General features: G+C 40.8%; 1 long non-coding RNA gene across 1 annotated transcript; it reads left to right on the forward strand.

Annotated features, from left to right (window-relative positions):
* Window positions 1-858: 858 nt before the first annotated feature.
* LOC129620618 (uncharacterized) lies at window positions 859-22,477 on the forward strand. The gene is made up of 3 exons (XR_008698607.1): window positions 859-960; window positions 21,775-21,845; window positions 22,053-22,477. It is a non-coding gene; the product is annotated as an uncharacterized LOC129620618 (long non-coding RNA).
* Window positions 22,478-22,787: the final 310 nt, after the last annotated feature.

A 22,787-nucleotide genomic window follows, 5' to 3' on the forward strand; every position in this document is an offset into this window, starting at 1 on the left:
CGAAAATCAATTGGACTCTATTAGTGGCAGTTATTATTTCATGAGAAAATAGAGTTCTTCAGTGCACAATACTGACCCATTGTGGGGTAACTGACTTTATGAAGATAATGACTTGAGAACCCCGGTGCTGCTGGCATATGGGCAGGGAGACAGAACGTGGCTTCACAAGCCTAAAAGGGACATGATGCCCTCAGACACATTTCAGTCATTGAAATGCTCACCGCCAGCTTCTTAGTCAAAGCACAGAGTTGGACAACATTTCCTACTTCCATACACACCTCTTGGCTGGCCTCTAGGACTTGGACAAGTGATTTCTTTTCCCATCCAAAGCTGCCCTTAATCTCTATTTAAACCAATAAAATTTTACAACAATAATAATGGTGGATAGAAGCTCTGAAATTGACTAGAGTTATACCTCTGAGGGCTTCTTTGAACTAGTTTTCCTAATAGACTCCAGCTCTCCTGGTACTTCCTTGAAGGTCCAGTGGTCAGTTGGTGTGGAATCCAGACTTCACTAAGATGGAAATCACAAAAGAAACCAGTTCAATTTTTTTTTTTAAACCTTTCGAGGTTATTCATTTGTGCACGTTTGCAGGAAAAGAAAGATTTTAATATAAGGAGTTATCATTGATTCTAGACATTTGTGGTTAAGGATTCCCAAAGGGAGAATTTAAAGATTCTTGATTTTCTTTGATGGTCATAGTGTTTTAATCTGATCTTTGCTAATAAGTTGTCCTTGATGGAATGAAGAAAATTGGGGAGGGGTATGTGCAAGAAGATAAATGAGACAATAGTGATGTGCCTGAACCCAGACCTGCTGTAGAGACTGGAGCGAGAATTCGAGGAGATGAGCTAAGAGGATTGGTAGAGTCCAAGGAAACTGTTGTATCATCTGTTTAATAGTTCTCCAGGGAGAAGATGAACATTTTGCTAGAAGAGAAGCCAGGGCAGATTTATTTGGTAATGTGTGGCCCATCTTCCACAACTGGAGAAAATTAGATCTCCATCCATGAGGTAGAGCTGGCAAGTGTATGTTGGAGATCTTTTTTTCATTACTGGAATGTCAATGCACAGTGTCAAAACCTAAAGCTCCCAAAGCCAGTGTGAGAAATCAAAGATAGATGCAGCTTACAAATGACATCTCTTTGCTAAAGATGGTGGACATTTCCAGGAGAGCATTCTATTGTTATTCTCATGTAGAGGCTTTTTAACTTACGAGTTCTTGAAGAATCTGTATAGGGTGAGAGGATAATAGTGTTATAAAAGTTGCAAGAGTTCTGGTCACTGGTGTTTGTGGTTGAGATTCTTAAACTGAAGTCTTTATCTTAAAATCAAAGAGTGAGTGCAAACAGAGTCACTTGTGAGGGAATGTTCTGTCCCAATTTTCAAGCTAGTACTCTAGAAGGAATGTAAAACAGAGCGAAAATTACACATAGAAGCAAACGTCTGTTATCTTCGTAGACAATTTCTTCTACTAGGATAAATCCAGGCCACCCATCATTGTAAGTGATGGAAAGATGAGAAGACCTGGTAGCTTTAACATTCCTCTGGATGCAGATAGCCAACATTACTTTGCTCTACTCTTGTTTTTAGTAATTCAGTCAGGCCTATCATTGTGCTTTCATTAGAGCTGACTTGCTGCGTTTGTGTGGCCACCTGGCATCTTTGCTCATCTGTGTATCGCCTCTGAGGTCAGCTTGGGTTTCCGTCTCTTCTCTGTCACTTGCAGGTCGTGTGGTGGCAGGGCCATCACTTATTTTAGCCTACTGTTAGCCTGGAAAACAGAGCTTGAGGCAAAACTCTAGAGGGAAATGCCATGCTAGAGAAATAACAGTGAAAGAAGAAGAGGCAGCATAGGAGGAAGAGCAAATATGAAGGGATATATTCCAAGCTGGCCAAAGCTTTGTAACTATTTAGGTTGATCATCCCATCTTTTAGGACATCTTCAGGGTGCCGTATAAATGATCAGAACTGTCTGAGAACAGTTTATCTGTGGGAAGGGGGAGAGAAGGAGATACCCATCAGCTCCCATCTCCTGTAGGTCAGAGTTTGCCCACATTCCTCTGCACTTCTCGGTTGTACCAGCTGGTCCTCCCAGAGCCACTGTGGAAGGCTGGACCCACGAGAGCCACTGCCTTCCCACATCCTGTAAGACCAGGCCCACTGGCCATGTGTATGAACACCAGGAGGCCCTCATGACACCTCATATCACAGAGACGAAAACAAAGCCTTCTGCAAGTGGCAGAAAGCTCTGGTGGGAGGTGGAAGGAGGAGGGAAAGATGCTTTCAGGTATGTCCATAATGACATCGGTTTCCAGGAACAGCTGCTACAGCATGCCCAGCTGGCCTGGCATACAGACTGACACCATGAAGACAGATGAACCTTCCACATACAAAGATCCAGAGCTCTCCTTGTAACCTACCAGGCAATACTGGGTCCTGGGCAAACTTCCTGTTGGTCATGAGCAAAAGGAAACTGTTACTGAATTAGGTTGTATGGACCTTGTTTGTTGTCTCAGAAGGGAAAGCTTCTATTTCCATTTAGGTTGGAGCAGCCAGTAACAAAATCTGAATTAAGCTTGCACTGAGATTGCAGTGCAAAGGAGAAAGAATGGAGAAATAGGAACTCAGTTCACAGATCAACTTCTCCCAGCATGGCAAGAGGGATTTGATATTAATGAGTGAAGCCAAAGGGAGGAGGAATGAGGCTAGTGATGAGGATGTGTATGCATTAGTCTATTGGGGAAGGGGCAGTGCTTTTGTGACGGGGTGGGGTGTCACCCCCTTTAATGCTTCTTCGGTCCTTAATGTCTGGTCATAGCTGCCTGTAATGTGTCATTTAATATGCTGATGTGGTAAACTCAGTGTTACTGTGAGATTCAGGGTCTATTGCAAGTTAGATTCATCACCATCTTCATCCCAGCTAGTTCCATCCGATTTTTTGTTTGTTTGTTTGTGTCCCTATAGCTTGCTTTCATATCTCAGGACCCTATGAATTAAAGGTTTATGTTAACTTCTGCTAAAGGTAGAAGTTGACAGGTTTTGAGCAAGGATCTGGCACATCTTTGGCAAATGAATTATTTCTGAATGAATCTAGGGCAGGAAGTACCATCACTTGGGTCTGGCGCTTTACCCAGCCTTTCTACACCTTGGTTTCTCTACAGGTAATGTGCAGTACCTATTGTTTCTTCTTCTCTCCACAACATCCTCTCTCTCCAACCACATGCCTCACTCAGCTCTAAGTTTGAGTGCCTGGGGTCTCTTACCCTTGGGATTTCATCTTTTGCCAGGCTTTCTAAATTGCTTCACTGATGGTTTTCAAGGATCCTAGCAACCATCCTCTTAACTGAATGGGAATGACGCTTGCGTATTCCTTACTTTCAAAGAAAAATAGATGAGCATGTTATTTAGGTTCTCTGCAGCCATGAAATTAAAAGACGCTTACTCCTTGAAAGGAAAGTTATGACCAACCTAGATAGCATATTCAAAAGCAGAGACATTACTTTGCCAACAAACGTCTGTCTAGTCAAGGCTATGGTTTTTCCAGTGGTCATGTGTGGATGTGAGAGTTGGACTGTGAAGAAAGCTGAGCGCCAAAGAATTGATGCTTTTGAACTGTGGTGTTGGAGAAGACTCTTGAGAGTCCCTTGGACTGCAAGGAGATCCAACCAGTCCATTCTAAAGGAGATCAGCCCTGGGTGTTCTTTGGAAGGAATGATGCTAAAGCTGAAACTCCAGTACTTTGGCCACCTCATGCGAAGAGTTGACTCATTGGAAAAGACTCTGGTGCTGGGAGGGATTGGGGGCAGGAGGAGAAAGGGACGACAGAGGATGAGATGGCTGGATGGCATCACCAACTTGATGGACGTGAGTTTGAGTGAATACCAGGAGTTGGTGATGGACAGGGAGGCCTGGCGTGCTGCGATTCATGGGGTCGCAAAGAGTCGGACACGACTGAGTGACTGAACGGAACTGAACTGACTGAATGTTTTTTTGCTTTTTTGTTTAACAATGATCTGACAATGACTGCATTTGGACAGTCGTTTTGAAATACTGTGAGCATCGATATTGCCAGTTTTGTCTCTTAGGAGGAAGTGTCTCTTATGAATGGCAGCAGAGTTTTTCATAGGAGCAAATGTATCACAACTTTTGGCTGTTGACACTGAGGAGGTAGGAATACTCTTTACTGTTACTGTTTTTCTTATTTTGATTTAATATTCATTGATGTCCCCTTATTTCCTGACCTGTTATCTAGGGAGGTTTTTCTTTCCGTTTAATCCCATGGTATGACTCCTTAACAAGGTGACGAGCTGCCCAACAATAGAGAAAGGAGTGATACGTACCTCTATCCCTCAACTGCACAGAACAGGGCTCAACAAGTCAGGGATGTGGATTGGGTCCCAGGAACAAGCGCTGGATCGAGGTATGAGGAAGTAGCCATCTGGGTTTCCAAGAGAGGACAAGTCAATGGATGATTCTGGTTCCCTGTCCTTAGGGAATTTAACATGAGCACAGGCCAGTGCTGCCATTAAATACAAGGGACTGCCTTCAGGTTGGCAGATGAGAGACAAAGTCAAGAGTTAGGAGCTGAGTATAACCAGAATGAGGCAAGATCTGGAGCAATACAAGTTTTGGATAATTGTTAAGAATGAAGCCAGAGCATGATAACCTAACTTTAATGGCCATTGGCTGGACAGACATCAGTATGGGAGACTGGCGACATTGATTAAAGTATAGTACCTAATTGGGATGGTCTTCCCAGGTGGCTCAGCGGTAAACAGTCTGCATACAATGCAGGAAATGCAGGTTCAATCTCTGGGATGGGAAGATACCCTGGTGGAGGAAATGGAAACCCACTCCAGTATTTTTGCCTGGAGAAACCCATGGACAGAGGAACCTAGTGGGCTACAGTCTGTGAAGTTGCAAAGAGTTGGACATGACAGTGAGCTCACACACACCCATATATACCTAACCAGGATAGATCTAATGTATGACCAGGACTGCTATCTAGAAGGGATCTTTTAATAAAAGACATACCTCCTCTCAGATCTCCAGCTGCACACAAGCACTGAGCTATACATTAATGGAAAATAAATATATATGTAAATAATTCCAGTTTGGTCAAGGAAATTATATAGCAGCAGGTGGAATTTACCCTCTTGCCTTGGTTTTCCCCCTCCCACATGATATATTGGACTGGTCAAAAAGTTGGTTTGGATTTTTCCATAATATGTTACAGAAAAACCTGAATGAACTTTTTGGCCAACAATACATCTCTCATAGCTGGTAAATGCAAAACTGCCTTTAGCACCCCTCTGATGTGTACACATTGGCCCGCTCTTGCCAGAGGCGGAAAGCCAGCGCGCCTTTGTTTTATGCTGTCTCAGAGTATTTCATGTTCCCTTGGACAGAGAACCTCCTCTTCTTGCTTTCGGTATGGGGACTTTTCAGCTCGCAGCTTGGGTAAGGAAGCCATGTTTGGTTAATGTCAAATTTACTCCAAACTTGGCTGGCCTCAAAGTTCATGTGGTGGAAACTGTAGCTCCTCCCATGGTTTGGATATTTTACATCTACACATTACATTCAAAAAGCCAAAGTTTAGACTCATGGAAAAAAATAGCTAAATTGATGACTAATTTTACATCAGAAACTTTCAACCAGAGGAATAGTGTGCTACAGAGTAAGCAGAACTGCCCCACCCCTGGCCCCCTGCCCTTTGCTTGGATCAAGGAGATTTTCAAGTGTCTCTTTGAGAGAGGGTGGAGAAGGACGTAGTGGAGGCCCAGCTGTGCGGACCCACACAGCAGATGGTCCTCGAAATACAGGCGGCCTGAAGTTACTCTCCACTGGGCTCTTCCGACTGAGCTATTGAGTCATGCTGCCACTTGTCATGCTGAAGAGGATTGTTTAGGAGGAAAATGCAGTGGTTTTTCTTGCTTAATATATCTGTACTAGGAGGTCATGACCCATCTTTCTTACTGCACACACTTTTATTTATACACCATAAGGAATAATTTCCAACTCACTCTCCCCACGCCACTCCTTCGCCAGAACATATAGAAATGTCCATGTTCGAAATAAAAAGCTCTTGCTTTCTTGGCTGAATATCAAGATTTTTGTAGATTGTCAACTCCTTAAGAGGGGAGAAGCATAAAATCCAGCTGTAGAAACCCAGAAGTGACCTAACATGATCCAGGTGTTTCTAGTTTTCTTAGGAAAGGAGGCGAATGTCTATGCAATGCCTGACCAACCGTATCTGGAGGATACTGCCCGATAACACAAAGTTGCTGCTCATGGTTTCAATGGGGGCTGTGAGTGAGTCCACAGTGTGTAACAACAACATGAGATTTATCAAGATTGGTTTTATTCTGAAAGCTTGTACCCTTATATGTATCCAATTCCCATCTTATTCAATGCTCATAAAATGGATTTAAAAGCAATAAACTTGTAAAGACAACATGGTGGGATGGAAAATGCAGACAGTGGGAGGAAATGGGTTTTAGCCTCAATTCTGTCACTTGTCAGCCATGTATCTGGGGACAAGTCTTCAATCTTTCTGAGCATCATTTTTTAATCCATAAAACTAAGAAAATAATATTTTCCCTTCATATCCTACTAGAAAGTAAAGCGTTGTGTTGGGGGCAGATTTATTTACATGGATAACTTGGCTAAAGCTATGGATAAGGCATTTAGCAGTCTGAAGGCTTATCTGCTCTGTCTGTAGTAACATTCTGCCCCACCATTCATGAACCACGTATGGTCTACTATATTTTTAGGTTGTATTTTTTTAGTGGTTAAAACTGAACTGGTTTGGCAGAACTACTTCTTCAGAGTGAATAACAAGCCACCTGCCAAAATCTTCCTCATCCATCCTCAAATGCCACTTACTTCTCAAAGCAACCCAAGCCCTTTTAACCTGGAATGAGTCCCAGTGCTGGCTATTTCCACGGCAGGTCTTCGGTTAGTCCTGACCATAGCTAATGGTCATCTGGCAAAATATCTTCCTTCCAGGGCTGGAATCTAGCTGTAGTCATCCTTATACTTGCCTACCTTGCCTTCTAGAGTAATATGCATGTAGGTGTATGGTGAACACTTTCTAAATTGAATTACTTAATTTCCTTGGTCAGGTTGGCAGCAGAGGGGGAAATGGTGGCAGTTTCTGTGCAGCATCTGGTGTTGGTGGAGGATGGCATAGGGAAAGAAAAGCAGAGTAAGAGCCACTGAACTGGATGGAAATTCAAGCTTTGCCACTGTGTTGTTGTACTGTGGCCTTGGCCAAGTCACAGAACTCTCTGAACCTTTGTTTCCTTTTCTTTATAATGAGAGAATAGGATGAGCTGGTCTTTAAGGCTCCTTGTTTTATGCTATTTCATCTAAGGTAAGATGCTGAGAAGAACTTCAAGCAATTCAAGCAATGTTTTAAAATGGTAGTCAACCAATAGGATGATTCCAAAGCAATAGAAATCTATTCTATTTTGAGTGGTAAGCATTATTTTACATAAATAAGGGATTCAGGGTAAGGAATTTATCAAGTGTATCTTGTGGACAGTTTAAAATTTAAAACCTAGCATGATATGCATAATCCAAGAATATATTAATATCCACTTGGTCTATTGTACAGATTGCAAAATATAGTAAAAATAAATATGGATTAGAATTTTAGTGAAGTCTTTGAATTTTGGTGGTTATTATTTTTTAAATTTTACCATATATTTTTTCTTCATACTGTCACATTAGAACAATTTGGAGTTATCCATGAAACTTGTATCTTTTAAAATAGCACAGGTATGAAATGTATCTTTATTAGTAGAAAAGGAAAGAACTCTTCCACATGTGTTGGTTAGTTTCAGTTTCAGACTGCAGGACTTTGTCTTGTGGAGTCAAAGCAAATTTGATAGGTACTTAATTGTAATCTTAGGTGGTATGCACTGCACAAAATTATTTTATTGCTGGGTCCTTTGTAATTTATTGAGACCATTGTAATACGATCTTGTAGGATCATATACATACGTACATAAACATTTCACTTCTCTTTATATCAATTGTACTGAATCTGCAATGTAAATTTGGCAATCCAGTCAACTTTATGATCCTTTTATCAAGATTGATTTTCCATCTATCTTCTTAAGGACCAAGAAAGAAACTCAATAAATTTGAAGGCTGTTTTTTGCCTTCTTTTAAATGCAGTGAAATCTTTACCAGATGAAGTCAACCCTTAAATGAGTGAACTATTTCCATTGTCCAGTTGTCCAAGTAAATTTAAAGCAGAGGGTGTTTTTGACAGCTTTGTTAGTGTAGCTCTTTTTTTTTTTTTCCTTGCTGGTAATTCAAGCATAATTGAGGTCTAATGTTGAGCTTTAAATATGTTCTTGAGACTTGAAAAGGAAGCTTGATGAGGCGTGTACGGCAGCATAACCTCTCAATTATTCACACATTTATATGACTGTAATCACCAAGGCCTCTCATTGTAAATGTTATGAACACTTTTATAACCAGACATTGATATGAGCTAATAGGCAGTGAATTGCAACTCAAATGGTGGAACTACAAATAGTAATCAGAATATGGCCAGGGTCATCCATCATAATTAACATCATCATCACTCATTTCTAAAATCTCTGATGCAGTATCAGGTCACATTTGAGAATTAGCCAAGCAAATTGCCAAAACTTGAACTAAAAAAAAATTGCATGTGTTTGACAATGACTCTGGAGCCCCATAACTACTCACTGACTTAGTTGAGGACAAGGAAGACTGTCATTTTTGTGACTTGCTCTTTCAGATTTAAGTAATTTAGAAGGTCTATGTCTATCATTCAGCACGATCTAACAGCTGTATTTACTAAAGTATCCAAATTTGGATTCTGCTGGTGTAACAATAGCTAACAAGACGGGAGAAAATCCTTCAAAAATGTTATTTAGTGCCCCTTACCTCGTTTGGCCTTTCCTCCATTCCTGCCTACTATCAATCAATTGAATCTTTCAACAAATACTTTTAACAATTGAGTCATGGGCCAAACACTGTACTAGGCACCAAGGAAACAACACAGGCATACTCTCTCACTATGCTTGGAGAGCTTAGGCTTCAGTGCCAGAACCAAGATTTTGAGTATTCCTGAATTAGTCTTATCCTGAACACAATCTCTAAGTCATAAAAAAAAAAAAAAGAGCAATGGGTTGAAATGCATTCTGTTAGAATTTAAATCTGGGTAACCACTTCCTTCTCCTTCCATGGTAGATTGAGAATAGAGATGTAAACTAGAAGATTGCTGGTCATTTTTGTTTCTTTCCTTGAAACAGTTGTAGAGATGGCTGAGAAGATAATAAGGGTCTAGGCAGTTGCTTTAAAACAACATTTTGGAAGAAAAAGCTCCAGACAGTCTTGCTGTACAGTTTTCCTATTTCGTGAAAGCTCCTGGCATAAGCAGCAATGGAAGTGTCTATTTCAAGATTAAATGAACAAGAGGGATTGTGGGTGTGTATGTGTGTTTTTGGAGACTGTATACTTTAAATTCTACCATGGATTGAAAATCACATATCATTTATTAGGAATCAATTCATGTAAGCATTAAAAAACCTGGACAGCATATTAAAAAGCAAAGACATCACTTTGTTGACAAAGGTCAAAGTTATGGTTTTTCCAATAGTCATATATGGATATGAGAGTTGGACCATAAAGAAAACTGAGTGCTGAAGACTTGACGCTTTTGAACTGTGGTGTTGGAGAAGACTCTTGAGAGTCCTTTGGACTGCAAGGAGATCCAACCAGTCAATCCTAAAGGAAATCAACCCTGAATATTCATTGGAAGGACTGATCCTGAAGTTCCAATACTTTGGCCACCTGATGTGAAGAGCTGACTCATTGAAAAAGACCCTAATGCTAGGAGAGGTTGAAGACAAAAGGAGAAGGAGGCGACAAAGGAAGAGATGGTTAGACAGCATCACCGGCTCAATGTTTAAACAAATTCCAGGAGATTGTGAAGGACAGGGAAGTCTGGCTTTCTGGGGTGCAAAGAGTCATACACAACTGAGCAACTGAACAACAACAACGTAAGCATAGTTATGGGTAACAAATGATCAATAAGAGCGCCACAGGGCTTGGCTCTTCTTTTCTAAGTCCCTTCTCACTAAGGATTGTTAAAAGCCAGACCAAGGATAGCTAATGAAAGGCATTAATACAGATACCAAAGATAATGACATACTAATAGCAGCAGTATCTATCTCCCTGATACATGCTTCTTCTCTTGGGTCTTATAGTGGCTGCTGTTTCTCTTCTGAGGGTCACCCTTACTCTTCTGTATGGTTATTTCTGTGTGCCAGGGCCCCAGTAACTTTTTCTCCAGGTTTATTTGACACATAGTTTTGTTTTTGTTGTTGTTTGTTGTGCTGTGCTCAGTCACTTCAGTCGTGCCCGACTCTGCGACCTATGGACTGTAGCCCACCAGGCTCCTCTGTCTATGGAATTCTCCAGGCAAGAATACTGGAGTGGGTTGCCATGCCCTCCTCCAGGGGATCTTCCCAACCTAGGAATAGAACTCATGTCTCTAGCATCTCCTGCATTGCAGGCAGTTTCTTTACCCACCAAGCCACCTGCGAAGCCCCTATTGTTGTTTAGCTTTAACCTATTTTGTTCCAGAGATACCTTGCCCCACTCATTTTAGTGTGAAAAATGCTTACTTCTAATTACTCATTAGCAGGCACTGCTGGGTTTTTTTTTTTTTTCCTGTGCACTCTTATTATCCGAGTAATTTTCTTTTGACCAAAAATACAATGGAGAAGACTTATACCTTTGAATTGTTTCCAGATTGAAGTGAAAACAGAGTTCTCCATTAGTGGGGAATACAGCTGCTGTCACCCGACCTACATCTGCTCTTAAGTATCCTGCCCACCAAAAGCAGCTTCCTGGTGGAGTGTTTTGAGTTTCATGCCCTTGATGTTATGAGCTGTGCTTGAACAGGTCCTTTCACAGCCACTGCCCTGATGAATCAGTGACTCCATTGTCTGACAAGACCAGGTTGGACTGATGGGGTATGTTGGATCCAAGGATGGCCTGTCCATAGTCTTGTTGCTTATCTCCAGCAGGGGTGTCTGGATGGATAAGAGGAGCCATTCTTTCTCTGCTATCTTGCTGGAAGTTAGAATTAAGGAAATACAGAGTGCCTGATGAGGTTAGCTTAGAAGCCACAGGGTAGACTTGGAATCATGGCAGGAATTACAGGTTGAAAACTTGAGGATGAAGATCAAGAGAATAAATGGGGAGAACAAAGCAGGGATGCACCAAGAAGGTGTGAATGGGCATCTATGAAGTTCTTGCGAGGAAGGGGAAAAAGGCAGACACACGCAAGCTCACGGACAAACACAGAGCAACGAGCACTGCAATTCCTGACCCCTTTCTAAAGCTTCCAATTTCACCCATGCTTTTTACTTTGGAAAGAGGCACTTTTGCCCCTTATGGCCAAACATCAGTGAAGTGTGATGAATGTTTGTTGAATATTACAGCATTCTAATTAATAGCATTGTAGTAACAAGTCAGTTAAAATATCCAATGTAATCACTGCCCTCCTGCTACCACTTGCCATCTGCAAAATCTTCTAAATGCCTTAACATTAGACTATAGCTGGAAAACCACTGGAAACGGTTTTCTCCTTTGTCCATGCTCATTAAAGAAAATCAGATACCATCAATATCAGAACTTGGGGATCTGTGTTAAGTAGTTCTTTGTCGTTTCATTTTAGCGAGTGCTTTATGGGACTAGCAAGTTGTTATATATGACACAAAAATAGGCTATGATTTTTTTTTTCAATTTAAACTTTAAAAAAGTTTTATTGCAAGGTATTTGCTTTACAATATTGCACTGATTTCTGCCATATCTGATGAAATATTTTGCTGAATACATGATCTGGAGACCATAAGACACTTGTGTTTCATCCTCATGGTGTAATACCTACCAGCAGATTATCTGAGTGAGGAACGCCATATCCTTAAGGCAGTTGAAAATAGAACTCAATCCTCTGTGGGGTTAAGTGGAAGAAGTATATTTTTGAGCATTTACATGAATAACTACCTAACTCTTGATTTGTGTGGTTGTCTGTCTCTGTAGAATATGGTTTGGCACAGGGATACACTAAAGCTTTAATTTTGGCAAGTGTAGGATATCACTCACGAGTAAGGTAGGTCTTCCTGAACAAGTTGCTATATAAAATTTACAGCATCCATGCTCACTCACGTATTTCTCTTATGCAGTGTGTTTATCTTCTTTTATTAGCTTTTCATGCTTGTGCAGACATTGTTCTTTCCTTCTGTCATCTTCAGTTAACATGGAAGAAGTGAGTAGCTTAGGTTGGGGTGGAAGCTAATGTCATCTGTAAACACAAGAAGGTGAAAAACTTCTATGGACATAATTCATGTGGTCCAGAATAACAGGTGTTCATGTGTATTTTGAATATCTATGTACTTGGTCATTGTTGGTTTGTATTCCCTACCCAGCCCCTCCAACTACACACCCACACCCACAATCCGCCTGGCCACAACACGCACACCCCAACCTAACACTGAGTTAGGAACTGTGTTTTTGTTCAATGAAAAGGGAAATTTTCCTGGGGTAGAATACTTCTAATGGTTTTTTTTTTTCCCTTTATAATTCTAAATTAGAGCAGGCACACTGAATTCAGGGCTTGAGGCAGCCACTGTCCTGAGCAGAGGCTTTATCTGTCTCATCAGTCCAGTGGGAATGCCATGAGAGGGTCCGTGACCTGGGGCCCATTTTGCTCTAATAATGGCTTAACACTCATAAAAGATTTTTAATGGCTACATGAGACATATTTAAATATTAAACGCCATTCCTCTTGGTTGATTCACAAACCCCAACGAACAGGTCTCCTTCGTCGCTTCCAAGGCTGAAGAAATGCTCCTGGCTTCGCACGCCAGAGCGAGCAAAACAAATCCAGGGACAGAAACTCCTCCGCTCTGCCCTGCTCACCCAGCTGCCCTGAGGACCCGAGCACCCCACTGCCTGGCCCACTCTGATTCAGAAACGAAACTGCTTGATACCCATGTCTAATCCTGCTCCAGGAGAATGAGACTGATCCCCCCCACCCACCACCGCATAGGACCTTTTTGCTTTTGTTGTAATGTGGTTCCTTTGTTCGGGTCCCCCCCAGCCACAGGATCATACCCCTTCTTGACAAGCACTTTGTGCTTCTAAGTTTGAATACACCCGCGCTCGTGGGTCATCTGTGTCGTTAGGTTTCAGGAAAGACTCCAGGACTCTGGAGACCACGTTGTGCTTTTCTCAAAGCCTAGTGATAGAAGGTAACAGCCTCACCAGACCCGGGCCTGTTTGCTTCCTCAGAGCCTGTCCTCCAAGGTCAGAGCCTGGCATCCCCTTGCCTAATCACAGGATGACCCTGGCTTCCCAGGTGGCGGTGGTAAAGAATCCACCTGCCAAAGCAGGAGTCCCTGGAGACACGGGTTAGGTCCCTGGATGGGCAAGATCCCCTGGAGAAGGAAATGGCAGCCCACTCCATTATTTGGCCTGGAAAATCCCATGGACAGGGAGCCTGGCAGGTTACAGTCCTTGTCATCGCAAAAGTGTCTGACATGACTGAGTGACTAAACAATCTGCATTCATGACAAGACCAGGAAGAACTGTATTTGCCTTTTTTATTCTTGCCTTCTGCTGTGGATGTCAGGTTTATATCATTTGGAGATGCTTTTATTTACAGAAGAGTAAGACTTCCTGTGGGGAGTAGAGTTGCCTGGGGAAAACCATGATGGAAAGGTACTTTCAAGTAAGAGCTGAGGCTGTGTGAGCCCAGAAGCGCTTCGGGTTTGGCAAGCTCTATGGTATTTTTTAAAAAATATTTGGGGTACAGCAGAGCCCAAAATGTATTTTGCTCAAAGCACCGTTTCCCTTTCATTTTCCAAAACTGTGTATATTCTAGGGAAATTTAATCTGTGTACTTTGGAACCATTTAACCTTCATTCATCAAAACATTGCAAGGTAAATACTAGGTCTGGGTTCAAGAAATCTCTTGAGTTCTTCGATAAGCAGTTTTTTCCTTTGAACTCGAAAGTCAAGTTTTGCCAGCTTTGAATGAACCCTGAACCCAGGGCAGGCCAGAGATTACTTCTCAAATTATCTCCCTGCCAGTCTGTGGAGCTTTACATGCATCTAGAACAAAGCAATGATGGGGACAAGGCTTTTGGGGGTCAAGGCCTTCAAAACAGGCCTTGGACATTTCTGGGCTTTTCCTCTGCGGCCTCCAGGCACTCCTTTGGCTCTGTCAGTATGAGATCTCTCTGGTACAACCACAGGTCCAGGTTAGTTCTGGCCCTACCTGGGCCTGGTGCTCTGAACCTCCCAATCCTATCTTTATTTAAAATTCTATTTAGTCCATCATGGCATTTAATTCATTTATTTTTATTTTTAAAACATTGCATTGAAATATTATCTACCTTGATGACTGAGTTTTTTGTCTCCCTCTTACATTTTGTGCCTCACTTACCTCATCCTCATTCCAACCTTTCCTTGAACCCAGGGCTTCCCTGTCTTCTTCACTCTGTGATTCACATCAACCGTGTGTATGGCTTCCAGACAAACAAACAGCTCCCACTTCGAGGGGTTGGTGCAGGGATGGGGGGCTTGGGCAGGGGTTCAGTTAATCTTTTGTTTTCATTTTTTATTATTTATTTTTTTAAATTAAAAAAAATGTATTTTAGTTGGAGGCTAATTACCTTACGATATTATAGTGGTTTTTGCCATACATTGATATGAATCAGCCATGGGTTTACATGTGTTCCCCATCCTGAACCCCCCTCCACCTCCCTCCCCATTCCATCCCTCTGGGTTATCCCAGTGCACCAGCTCTGAGCACTCTGTCTCATGCATTGAATATCGCTCATCCGCTTGAGGCAACCCCGTATGCAGTGTGGGTGGGCATGGTGGTTGAGAAATTTTGCTTAAGCCCACTCCTGCCTTTTAGTTTAGCTGGACTCTCTCTTCAGTTGGTCTGTAGCCACTGTCTTCAGCCATCTGCCGTTGTCCCATCTGCCTGAGCTAGTGCTGAGGCCATGGGTTTGTAATTGCCCTCCTGTCAGGAAGTTATCTATATAGTGCAGAACAAGATTGGAGTAGACACTTACTAAGAGGACATAGTCTTTTTCTTTAAAAATGATTATTTCATTTTAATCTTATGCAGTTTGAAAATAAGAAACATTCTATGGACTCTCTTATTCATCCCATTGATATCTAAGGGTAGATCCTAAGCCAAAGGAAAGGGAAGAAATTTGTGTTCACATGGAAAATTGTTGTCAAGACTGGATTTAAATTCAAGGACTTTATATTCATAGTTAATGGCTTCATTATAATTGTTATTTCCATCAATGGTTGAGTAATACCAGACCCTATGTTGAGTCTCTTCTCAGGTGCATTCTGTCATTTAATCCTTACAACAATCTGAGGTCAGAACTATTATCCCTGATTATAGACTAGACGATGGGTTTTGTGAAGTTCAATACCCTCCTAAGATAACTCTGATAGGGGATCCAGAACTTTCTAACTCTTGTTCTTACCCATACCTCTGTATGCCTCCTTCTCAGGTAGTCTACACACTGGAAAAAAGTCCATTTCTATACTTTTCAGGGACATGCTGATAGCATAGTCTTTCACACTAAGACACTGGATACATAGGATGCTATATTTCATTTATTGAAGTTTTTATTTCAATTTTTTTTCAGATTATAATGAAAAAATGCTCGGAGCCTAAATTATAGCAAAGTCGGTCACTTTGCTTTTCCATGTTTGTGCTTAGTCGCTCAGTCGTGTCTGACTCCTTGTGACCCCATTGACTGTAGCCCACCAGGCTCCTCTGTCCATGGGATTTTCCAGGTGAGACTACTGGAGTGCATTGCCATTTCCTTCTCCAGGGGATTTTTCCAACCCAGGAATTGAACCAGGGTCTCCTGCATTGCAGGCAGATTCTATACCAGCTGAGCTACCATGGAAGCCCCATGTTCAGCCTTCACAGTACTTCTCTTCTAGAGTTCAGAAACCAAAGTTCATCCAGACCACTGCTCTGATCCAATTTGTGCATGTCTAGGTGGAATCAGGAAATGGCAACCCACTCCAGTGTTCTTGCCTGGAGAATCCCAGGGACAGGGAAGCCTGATGGGCTGCCGTCTATGGGGTCGCACAGAGTCGGATACAACTGAAGCAACTTAGCAGCAGCAGCAGCAGGTGGAATCAGACAGACAGCAATTTATTATAAAAGTTTTGGGTTTGGGTTGAGGGAGAGAAATGCTAAAGAATTCAAGTTCATCCAGTAATAAGAATGTCTATCCACTCTCCTTAAAATCCTGAGTCTAGACCTCCTTTTTATTCTTTATTGGCTACTGCTCTGAGCAGGCTACCAACTCTACTAGAAGTTCCCGTTAGATCTACGCAATCTTGCCCTTCTGGGAGGGCTTTTCCTCTGAGCTCCTTTGAGGGTTTTCCTCAGACTGTTTCTTCAACCAAGGCCCCAGTCTGTAGACATGGCCTCTTTCTGGGATATCTGAATTAGAAGACACGGTACCCTGGGAACGGCCAGGTCTTGCCCTCGTGTTGGACATTCCCCCACTCTATCTTGCGAAGTTCAAATGAAGAGTCTTTTAAGAAGGAACTCCTTAGCTAGCAAGGCAGCTTAATGGGTATGGGATTGAGAACACAGCAGCCTGTGCCCAGAACTAGTTATATAAGAAAGCCTCCAAGAGAGGACAGAACATGGTTTTTTACAAATTAATAAGGCAAAAAGGCTACACTCACTAGTGCCACAGCTGGGAAGCAACTATGAGCAATGCATTTCTCATGCTAACAAATCCAAGCTCTTTGGAAAACAGATGCTGAGCCCTGGGACTGGCACTGGATCTCCCCTGGCAGGAACTGCAAGATTCAGTGATGGAAGGGTATCTAGGGACCATTTGTTCATAAACAGAGCTGAGGGCCAGCAACCTGCTTTCATGCCCCGCCTGGGCTGCATGGATGGACCCCTTCCATGCAGCGTTTCCACAGCAATGAAGGCAGACATGCGAGGCTTCTGCAGCCCACGCTCAAGAGAAATAATTAAACAGTTTTTCTTAACCTCTTGAACTTTTCATTTATTATTGCCATCCATTATGTCTACCTTCTCAAATCGCAGAATCCCGAAACTGAGCTCTGGGGTCAAGGGTTTATTGTTTAATGGAGATAGAACATTTTGTAAATTGCACGAAGTCACAATGTTTATAATAGAAGCTTCTGGTGTACTGAATCTTTTCCATTTAACAAACAGTGAGCTTTGACATGTGTTCTTCCTACATAGCAAGAAATTTGGGGTAAGTGCAGTACTGGCATGAACATGTTACCAAATCTTTCCTGTAAACCAAGTGACATCCGCAGTCAAATAAAAACATTCCTTCCACCAAATACCAGGAAATGCTAAAAGTATCACTATTCTTCTAAGGTCATGCTAAACTGAAGTTTTGGCTTTTAGAACACCGAGTAAGGATGAAGAAGGCCAACATTTTTGTCCAATACACATTTGCTGCTACAAATCCTCAGGGACAACCTCCTGGTTCAAATATGAACATGTGTATGGGCAATTTTTCCTAGGATTTAACCTTCAAATGAAAAGTGTAAATATTTTAAGAAAATGTACAAATGTTAAAAAATATTCCTGTTGTCTCTGTTTTTACTAGAATTTGTACTTTCAAATCAGAAACGGATTTGCTTAAAACAAAGCAAACATCCTCAAAAATGTACCCAGCCAAAATAACCAATGTATAAATACCTAGGATTAACAAAAAAAATGAATATTCTTCAGTAAAGAAACAAGAACTGAAAATTTGGGGGAAATGATGAGAAAGAATGTCTTAAACCTAAAATTTTAACCCACTGTGCTGGAGATCTAATCAATATTTTTAAAGGAAACTGTGTGTGTTTCTTCTGGGGCTTCATGAAGTTGATGCTACATAAAATCTTTTGGACTATAGGTAGCTGATAAAAACCAATGTAAAAAGTGCTTTCCATGAGTAATTAGCATAACAATTTTCTTAAAACTTAATAATTGGTTTGTAGCACCAGATGTATTTTTGTCTCATTTTTATGAGGTCAAAACACATAAGTAATTAAAGTTTACATTTGTACTGGTTCAGAGGGATTTCCCTGCAAAGTTGACCTCTCCCAAGATGACCTTTTGAGGGAAAGGCTTAGTTTTTTTCTAAGTTTCTAAAATATTTTATAGTATTTAATGGTTGTTTCAGTGGACTCACTTGCTCAACACAGGCCAGCCAAGGCCTTTGCAGGGACTCAGTCCCGCCATTCCTGATTGACCAGCAGGTGTCACTGTGGGTTTGGGTGGTAACCCAATTGACCATAGAAAAGAATGACTAATGGGGGGGAATAATAAGAGAAGAAAAAGAGAAATGTAAAAGCAGCTTCCTAGAGGAATAAAAAATTAATTAAAAATACCTGTGTTTACATAGACTTTTCCTTTAGGAGCTCAGAGGTCTTTGTACCATTTTCCCATCTCCTACAGACCCAGATTTGATGAGGCTGAGTCACTGAAGGTAACTTCCCTGGACAAAACAGCCATAAAGTTGAGCAAAGTTGAGAAGTGGATTCTTCTTCTCCTACTTTCTCAGGCCTTAGCTTTATGTCTCATGGACATACTTCTTTTTGACCCATAGACACTTTTGCTTAATCTCAGAAATATGCAGAGTCTTCGAGCTCTTCGGTAGGTCTTAGATTCGTGTTCCATAACAAGATTTTGGCTTCACTAACCTCAGTGGTAAAATAAATTCTGCTGTTTCATTAGTTGAAGGGGAACTTTGGTCTGAAAAGTTGGTTCTTCTCTCTCTCCCAAATCTGGCTTGCTCATTTTCAGCAAAGCTATCCTATTCAAGCCATGTATCTTCCTGAATATTTGAAATTTCTTAATAAATAAATTTTCTTTTTCTTTTTAATTTTATTTTATTTAACTTTACAATATTGTATTGCTTTTGCCATATATCAAAATGAATCTGCCACAGGTATACATGTGTTCTCCATTCTGAACCCTCCTCCCTCCTCCCTCCCCATACCATCCCTCTGGGTCGACCCAGAGGAATAAATAAATTTTCAATTGGTAAAATTAATACGTATTTTTTGAAACCACTGTCACCTTTAAGAATGGATGGCCATAAAACCTCCTAGCACAGAGAGGAATTCACAGCTGGCCTAATTTGAATAACAGGCTGTAAACTGATTTCCATTTTGGTTTGATATGTGAAAATAACATCCATGTTGCTGGTGCACAGAGAGGCAGTTTTTTTAAGAAAAGATACATGGCTTGACTTCTCCAAATAAGGCTTAACACAAGTGTGAAACATTCTAATTTAGTCAAGTTCTGAATGAAACAAAGCAGAAAAGGCTTTTGAGGGAAAATAGAAATCTTACTACATTCTGGATAGCTCCTCTGGCCCTGTGCCTTTGGCATCTTCTCTGTACAACCCATTTCAGATCATGGACCATCATCTCATGATGAAGTTGTTGTGTCTCACTATTGAAGGTACTACAACCCTGCTGCTGCTGCTGCTAAGTCGCTTCAGTCGTGTCCGACTCTGTGCGACCCTAGAGACGGCAGCCCACCAGGCTCCCCCGCCCTTGGGATTCTCCAGGCAAGAACACTGGAGTGGGTTGCCATTTCCTTCTCCAATGCATGAAAGTGAAAAGTGAAAGGGAAGTCGCTCAGTCATGCCCTACTCCTAGCGACCCCATGGACTGCAGCCCACCAGGCTCCTCCGTCCATGGGATTTTCCAGGCAAGAGTACTGGAGTGGGGTGCCATTGCCTTCTCTTTACTACAACCCAGGAGGGTTGAAAACAAAAACAATTCCGCTTTATTATGAACCTCCTGCAGTTTCTACGTGGTTTTCATTCCCTCATCCTTATGTATTTATAGGGCTTCCCTAGTAGCTCAGATGGTAAAGAATCTGCCTGCAATGCAGGAGACCCTGGTTTGATTCCTGGGTCAGAAAGATCCCCTGGAGGAGGGCATGACAATCCACTCCAGTAGTCTTGCCTGGAGAATTCCACGAACCAAGAGGAACCTGGTGGGCTACAGTCCATGGGATCTCAAAGAGTTGGACATGACTGAGTGACTAACACTATGTATCTATAAGGTTCTGAATTATATAATACATTCTAGTGCTGGTTCTAATGAATTATTAGAGTAATAAAGTTAAAAAAGAAATAGATTAAATGTGCAGATTCAGAAATATTGAGAAAACTTAACTACAGAGTATGAATACTTTGTTTCTAGTGACCTTAATTATCTATTCACAAAGATAAAATATTCTGAAGTAAGCTGGTTTGGTTCCATGCAAAATGGTACAAAGGATGGTTTATAACACTAAGTAAAAGTTCTTTAGAAAATCCATGCATTTACGTATATGCCCCTTTCCCAACTCTGAGAAGGCCATTTTATTTGCACATAAGACTATGTTATTAACGTAACATCATTTTCTCTGGTGCTCAGAGATTAAGACACTTGCTTAGGCTTTCTGGCAGAATGTGTAGGAATCATAGCAACAGGCGCTATAAGCACAAGCAGCTGATGGGTGTGGGGTGAGGAGAAGAGAAACAAGAAAGAAGGATGTTAAGGTATAAAAATATTTATCCAGGGTAACAGAGTATCAACAGGATTTTCTTTTCAATTAGTTGTATACATCTGTGAAGAATGGAATCCTTGGCCATGGGTTTACCCTTTGGAAAATTGCCCACTATTTCCATGACAACTCCTTAGATTGTGGCTCAGAGGAAATGGTGATCACTATTATTTCCAACAGTCTATAATCAGATATAACTGGGTATTTTGTGTGTGTGTGAGCATGTGTGCTCACATACGTGTGTGGTTTTTCAACTGGCGTCTACCTTCACTAAGATAGGAGTTGCATGTTATATATATCTCATATCCCTCTATACAAACCATTTGGTAAGACTTCAATGTATTTTTGTTGAATGATTGAAAATTATAAAAGCTACTTTTATTTGGCAAGCATGGCTATCGCTAGATTAGTTTTATGTAGTCCATATAAATAATTCACTTCTTGTGGTTCCATATCCTGATGTGAAAATTATGCATTTACTGTGTTTTCATAGATATTAATGGGAGCTATTAAAAACTAGAAATTGCTTCTAGGTTGGTGGTCTCAGGCCTCTTATTGAAAGAAAGTTGAGGTAATTTTAATTGTGAAAGGAATAAAACTCTACACATTGCTTTGTTAAAGTTTAGCTCTTTGTGTGCATTATTTTTCTATTTATTTCATAAAGAACAGCAATAAGACATTAAATTTTTTAAATTTCAGTATTTCATATAAAAAAAGCAAATGGAATGGAGAATAAAGTGATTGGAATAACCAATCTGACATCGGACTATTTCCCTTTCTTTACATCAAATGTTTGTTTAAAAAGTGTAGCTTAAAAATGAAACTATGAATATAATGACCCAATTAAAAAATTAAAAAGAAAGTGTTATATTTACGTTTTGGCCCATTAGTGTAGTTATTATGTTGTAGATGATATTATGCTACTTTTTTGATATTAGGTTTCTGTTGGGAAAATATTTTTAGAAGTTATTTAAAGAATTAGAGAATGAAGCAAATCAAATCATTACTTATACATTTGGGGGAGGGGAACACTGTGAAAAAAATGTGTAGAAAAGACTAATGTTTATGTGCCATGATTTCATTAACATATTTCTACTTTCTTTGTCATCCAGGGTAAACTCTAAGGATATGTCATGAATTCCTAAGCCTCAATAAATCTGTGAACGTCAGACGCTGTGTGTGGGTAAAATGGATAATTTTCTGACCTTTAGTAAGCTTTCACTAGAGCAAAGGAAGTCCCTCCACATAATGTTTCCCTACTACAAAATACTGGCAGGAAGCCAAAGTATGCCCTTTGGCAAACTTCCAGTCTGGATGGCTTTCCTGGAGCTAGAAGACATTCATGAATCTGCCCAGCCCTGTGATTTTTTTTTTTTTTTTTCCTTTTCAGAAAGCCTCTGGAAAGACCTTTCCAACCTGTAACCTGCTGAGGAAGATGTGAGAACACATTAATCATGGATTTCTTCAAAAGGAACTTGGGGCTATCCTGCTTGAACTCAAAAGGTCCACCCTCCTGCTCAGCAGGAACCACAAGACAATCAGAGAAATGCTGGCAGGTAACCTAGACATGGATCCAACTGAATATTAAGCTTATGATAAAAATAAACTAGAATTTTCTGACTCTTGGAGATGAGGTGCAGCCATGGCTGGGTTTCCTTTTGAAGGAGAAAACTGATAGTAATGAAAATATGTTAGTAAATATATTGTTTATTCTTATTTTCCAAAGTGTTATTCCCAAATCTCAGTTTTTCCCATCACAGCTTAAAATTAAATCCATTTTCATTTTCAATCATTGCAAGAGAGACTTAACTTACAAAAGTACTACAAGGTTCACCTAGTACTTATCAGCCTTAGAAGTTAAACACATTTCTCTTTTGCTTTTATTTCATCACCTCTTACACTGTCAGTGGGTTTGGCATCATTGGAGAATAGTTGAAAGTTAGTCATGAGCTGCCTGACCAACTTTACTGAAAGTTTTCTCTTTCTCAGATGGCTTTTCAGACCATGACCCCTCCCCTCCCAACACCAAAAGGAAAGAAAAAATAAGAACCTCTTAGAAATGTGTAGATCATATTTAAGCTTTTTGGTGGATTTAGGACATTTCAGAATCACCTTTGTCTTATAA

This window comes from Bubalus kerabau, chromosome 10 (assembly GCF_029407905.1).
Source record: "Bubalus kerabau isolate K-KA32 ecotype Philippines breed swamp buffalo chromosome 10, PCC_UOA_SB_1v2, whole genome shotgun sequence".
Classification (NCBI taxonomy): Eukaryota; Metazoa; Chordata; class Mammalia; order Artiodactyla; family Bovidae; genus Bubalus; species Bubalus kerabau.